Source organism: Marmota flaviventris, chromosome 5 (genome assembly GCF_047511675.1).
Source record: "Marmota flaviventris isolate mMarFla1 chromosome 5, mMarFla1.hap1, whole genome shotgun sequence".
Lineage (NCBI taxonomy): Eukaryota > Metazoa > Chordata > Mammalia > Rodentia > Sciuridae > Marmota > Marmota flaviventris.
Window position 1 is genome coordinate 111,629,379 of NC_092502.1, and position 6,191 is coordinate 111,635,569.

The following is a 6,191-nucleotide window of genomic DNA, read 5'->3' on the forward strand; positions in this document are numbered from 1 at the left end:
GTCTAAATTAATGACAATTTTGAGCAGTTCTGAGCTTTGATGTCTGGTGGACCATGATCAACCTCTAACCCAATCCCTTGTTAGTTTTGTGAAGTCTTTTAGAACTTTTTTTTTTTTTTTTTTTTTGGTACCAGGAATTGAACTCAGGGGCACTCAGCCTTTTTTGTAGTTTATTTAGAAATAGAGTCTCACTGAGTTGCTTAGTACCTCACTTTTGCTGAGGCTGGCTTTGAATTCACGACCCTCCTGCCTCAGCCTCCAGAGCCACTGGGATTACAGGTGTGTGCCACAGTGCCCAGCCAATCCTTTAGCATTTTTAAGGCTGCCTCAGTTTCCTCATTGGCAAGGTAGGGGAAATAACACTTCACTTGAAATAATTAGAGGGAGAATAAAATGAGATAAATGTATATGCAAATGATTAATTTTCTTCCTGACTTCTTTAAGGTGCTTTTGAAATCAGTTGGGCTACAGAATTAATACTCTGTACTCAGTAATGACACAGCTTTTACCACCTTAATAACGTATATCCTTCTCCATTTACTTAATACTCTTCACTTATTTCCCTGCTTCCCTTGTTCCTGGAAAAATATGGTACATGCTTTTATATGGACAGAAAACACATTTAGTTTTTCCCATGAAAACCAAACTGAAAAGAAAAGCAAAATGTAATGTTTATTTTTGGTCAATTTCTAAATTGGAAAAAAAAAAAGCTTTCCTGTTTAATTTCTTGCAAGGTTTCTAGATTTCCCTTTAGCTTGGGTCTCATGGGCACAAGCTGATAAGGAGTCTGGATCCCCTTCTCTGTCTTTACTTGCATGCATAAATCTTATTATAACTGACTTTACCCACTATGACCTGAGCCACCCTGAGTCTGGATTGACCACATTGGGCAGTAAACAGGCCAAGATCTTTCTGGTCAGGGCTTGGCAGAATGAAGGGAGGAAGGTGCCAATATTGTTGCCAAATGGATGGCTCATATTTTCCATCTTTGTCTTTGTGGATGGTAGTCATGTGTTCCCTGTGGTGCCCAATTGTGCAACAGATGCTGGAGGCCCTGAGCCAGAACAAAGGCCTAGGATAGGGTTAGGCCTTCTTGATGGGCACGGGCTGGGCTGAGCTAGCAGACCTGTGTTAAGCCAGAATAATGAGCTATAGTGCACTGGACCATAAAAATCAGGGTATATAAAATCAAGAACAAAGACTAAAGATGGCCCCAGGAATGGTAAGATGGGGTGGGTTAGAATGACAAACCTGGGTTGCTGGTGCTTGTAGAAGTAGAGTGGCAATCAGACTGGATTCAAAATGAGGGAAGTTGAGGAGTCAGGTAAGTTCACAGGTTGAACACAGTGGATGACAGTATTAAGCTAATTCCAGAAGTTTTTCAAGGGGCATATGGTGTTGATAGAGGCTCCCGTTTGCCAAAATATGGCTTCAAGTTTCTCCTGGCAGTTCCACCGTGGAGCACCTGTCTGTCTTTTCTAAGATCCAGTTCATGGTGGGCTAAGGCAATGAAGGGGATACTGGTTCCATTGAAACAAAGGCTGAATATTCTTCGGGTTATGACTGCTGAGTCTGGGTAAGCAGGGCTGTCTCCTGAGCTGAAATCTGAGGCAAATCTGGACCTCTGACAAAGATGTAGAGAAAGATGCCTGTCATGAGGCTCTAACGAGACTCTTCTATGAGAAAAAAATGAGTGCTTTAGGAAAAGTTTTCTCTAGGTATATCAAATATCCAGGTATATCAAAAAGTCACCAGTTATATCTAAGGTGACTTTTAGGGGTATTTCATTGAATGGACACTGCTATCTAAGACATACATCTACCATACTGAATATTGACCCTGTTCACAGCACTTATATCCACGACACCCTAGAAGGGGGGAAAAAGACTACAACTCTATCAACAAGGAGCAGGTCTCCAGTTGATCTCTTAATCTGATTTTGGCTTATAGCAGACCCCCCTGGGACTGCCCTAAAGTGCCATGGTGGGAGGAGAGGAGGTGAATAACAATGAGGCACTCCCATGAAATCTGTCTCTCTCAGGGCCTCCTATGCCATTTAGAACTTGTTCTAGAACTTCTTGACCCTGTCTCCTGAGTCCTCTAAACATCCCTGGGAAGTACCCTTTTGGTGCAGGCAGCAAGCGTGGTCCTTCTCTGGCAGCAGAGATTTGAGGTGAGGAAATTTCTACAACTTCTTGGGTAGTAATGTCCACACAGAGAGTAAAATGAGGATGTGGGATCACAGGAATCAGGGCATGGGTATTCTGGAAGTGTACCATGTCTTTTCTGAGAAATGTCTTCTGTCCTCACACCGAGGTGGCTGTTTCTGACCTGAAATTGTGGTGCAGCCTCAAATCCCAACAAAGTTTCCTTCCAGAGGGGGAGGCAGCCTTCCTAAATGACCACATACTAGTTTCCAAAGGCTGCAAGGCCACTTGGATTTTTTCTTGACTAACTTTCATGAGACTTCAGTATATCTTAGGTGTGTATACTAAGTATGTAAATAAAGCCTGCCTGTGATAAAGTGGCAAATGAGCCTTTGTCACAGCAACAGAAAAAAAGTGGCCTGTAGTACATCTGGAAAAAAAAAAAAGAAAGAAAAAAAACTCAAACGTGAGACTAGAACAAACAAATAAAAACTCTTGACTTTTTCAAGCTCATATATAGATAGGAGACTTTGCAATTCTTAGCAAAAATGTGTTGTGCACACTTAAGCATGATTCAGGTGCTTAAACCTTGTAATGGACAATCTTCTGAATGTGAGGTTATGTGCCATGTAGGGTGAGGGAAAATTTTCACATACCTCTGGCCCACGTGAAAATGAGCTCATTTATCCGGATTTTCTACACTCACAAAGCACTTCTTAGATTGAATTATCCAGTTGATTGCTTTATCCATCCACCACACTTTCCAAATATAAAAATTACACTGAACACTGTTATCATTTAAAAAAATTGAACTTGACTTCTTACAGTTTTGTATAAATCTATAATTTGACCTGTATTTCCTGAATTAAAAAAAAATTATAACATGATTTTTAAAAAAGTTCTCAGTGTTGATTTGTAAGGCTGAGCTCCCCCAGGAATAGGCTGACCTCCAGCAACTCCTCATTCACCCCCAGTAAGAGCTTGAATAATGACTGAGTGACAAAGTGTCCCACTCAGTTATTATTCAACTATATTAAATTGCTAAAGTTGGTAATTGGAGCATATCTTATTACAAAGGCAAAAGTTCAACATTTTTCCCCAGGCACAATAGGCCTGCACATTTGAAAACTTCTTGTCTGGTAAGAAATAAGATGTCAGGGCGTGGAGTATTAAATGGAGAAAGATATATTAACCAAACTCCAGCAAAATTATCAAGCATTACCTTGAAGATATTTACCAATCTCAAGCCCTTATAAGGAGGGTGAGAGAGATAAAGTAGGAAATGTTAGAAATACATGAACCTTCCAAGTTCCATTAAGCTTACACAATGGAAAAGCCATCATTTAAAGTATACTGGGGGCTGATTTTTATACAATAAATGCTGGTTTTCTTCATATCATATGATTTATCCACTCTGAGTGGTTGATGCTTAAGCAGTAACAATTTTTACATAGTTTGAAGAACTGCCTGATTATATTAAAAACCATCCACATCAATAGTTATAGGTTGTTTTCCAGAAGTACCTTTTGACATATGGCTGAGAGATCAAATTTTCTCTAAAATGGTATTATAAAAATGGAGCAGTTTTATGGAGACAATAGGATCTTTGGTACCTACTTGATGTAGCCACATCAAGTTACTGCTTCAATGAACAGGAAATGAGTATTGTAAAGACTACAGAGACAATAAACTAAGGTAGTGGTCCCCAAAAGACTACATCAGAAACCTCTTTGGGACATTTGTTTAATAATTTATATCCCCAGTGCCTTTCCTTCAGATTGATTCTGAGATCTGGGGTAGGTCTAGGAATTAGTATTTGTTTTTAATTCCCATGATGGGTTGCACCATTCCTGGAGGTACTTCAATACCAGGTCGATGCATGGAGCAGACAGAGCAAGCTCCTATTTCATTTTCCTGCTCCAAAAATCAGTTTAATATATTGTCCTCAGATAGAGGACATATCAGATATTAAACTGATAAGAACAGTTACTACACTTGATTTTAGCCCAAAGGCCCAGAAGTAATGGGAATTAGTATTTTTAACAAGTGTCTTGTGACTTTTAGTGTAAGACAATTGATATCCATTCATGATACTATGGTTCTTTAATTCTTTTAATTATTTAGCAATCACCATAGTGTTTTTCAAAATATAATAGAGATGTGGCTTAGTGGTAGAGCACTTGCCTAGCATGCACAGACCCTGAATTCACTCTCCAGTACTAGAAGGGAAAATGAGCTTGCATTCTCCATCTCAAGATCACCTGGAGTGTTTGATTAGATTCCAGATCTTGAGCTCCATCACAAACCTAGTACGTCAGAATCTCCAGAGGTAAGATCTAGAAACCTGTGCTGTAAATAAGCATCCCAAGTGATTCTCATGTAGTTAAGTTTGGGATCATCTGCTATATGTCAGGCACATAGCATGTCTCTAGTCAATAGGCACAAACACTTATTTGAACCCCAGTAAGGCAGGGATCAGCAGATGGCTTGTGTAAGGGCTACAAAAGTGCGAAGGCAAAGAGGCAGTCCACAAGGCTGTGGGAAAAGGAGGTAGGCTGCCCTGCTGATGGAAAGGCCAGGTTTCAGGGTGTGGGAAGAATGTGGGAAAGCTGAGTGAGGCTCTTGCTCTTTCAGGTTCTGGGGTCTATAAACATGGCAGCCACATGTCTGTTTGGAGATGGTCATGCAAAAGCTCCCTGACTTCAGGGTCAAGTTCTATGGCACTGGTGGGACCTTTCACTTGGAATTTCCTGTCAGAGCTCTGGCTTTCCAGTATATAAATATGCTTTACTTTTCTTCTTTCTTCTCCCATTTCCTCAGTTTTGTTTGTGGAACAGTAATGGAACTTGCCCAGCCATTGTTTCATTTTGACACTGTAACAGGGTCTATTCTGAATTAACTTTCTCAGTTAGAAGCCTATGGAGTGTTCATTGTCCCTGTGGAGTTTTGCTGTAGTACAATTGTGTTTAAAATAACTTGTCCAAATCATGTCTGGAAAATAATAATTAAATCTATTTTAAGCAAATTTTGGTAGGTCATTCCAATTCTGATTTGTCTAATTGCTTATATGAATGGGAGTTCAGGCAAATGCCCATTTGATTTCGGATGGTAAAAGTAATAATAGAAGTATTCAGGAGATTTATGGTATTAACTATAGCATAGAATTTTAAGTAAAAAATCTTGGTGGGACTCATTTCCCTCAACTATAAAATGGAAATAATGAGATCTGCCCTCATATCTGTCTCACCAAATTTCATAAAGTCCAATAACTTTCTGGTATTGAAAGTTGGCAAACTACAAAGTTTTATACAAACATTGTTAGTTTTAATACAATTTTTTTCCTTGACATCTTGTCTGCCTTTAGCTTCAGATGTCATTGAAACATTTTTAGACAGCATGGGTCAATCTAAAATTAAACACTGAAAACATAACATTTGGTAGGAGGTGCTTCCCATTGCAATTGCTTGCCTTACAGAGACAATTACTTGAACAAAAATGTTTTATTTGCTAAGGTCTGGGAAGGAAGAAGTGTGATCCAAATAGCTAAGGTCCCAGTGACAAATGAAAGGCACTTGGAAACTATGGTGCATTGTTCTGTTCTTCTGGAAGGCAAAACACTGCCGGCACAAAGACGGAGCCATTCCAAGTGGGTGATGAAATTTACTTTATTGACATTATCAATAAGGATGTATTTATGGGAAACAAACACAAAGTATAGCTCACACTTATAGGACTTGGCAGATAAGCAAAGCAAAGTGATCCGAGGCCTAAACCTTTGAGCTTCCTTGGCATTGGTTTGGGGCCAGGTTAGCAACTGGAGATTTTTAAGTAATTATCTTCCTTCAACTTTATCATGCCTCAACTTTATCATGCATAAAATGGACTTAAAACTCTCCATTACATGTTATGAGATCACCAAAGATAACAGTTTTCATTTCAGGTAAAAGGTTTCACATAGTTTTCTCAATTACTAGGTTATTAATATTACTTCCTTCACATGCATTGAAATCCAGAAAAATACATAATGAAGTGAGTAAATTGCAG

The 6,191-nt window shown here is 39.2% G+C and overlaps 1 non-coding gene across 1 annotated transcript; it reads right to left on the reverse strand.

The window, feature by feature from the left end:
* Positions 1–3,981: 3,981 nt before the first annotated feature.
* Positions 3,982–4,172, reverse strand: LOC114105254 (U2 spliceosomal RNA). The gene has a single exon (XR_003584975.2). It is a non-coding gene; the product is annotated as a U2 spliceosomal RNA (small nuclear RNA).
* Between the last annotated feature and the right edge of the window lie 2,019 nt (positions 4,173–6,191).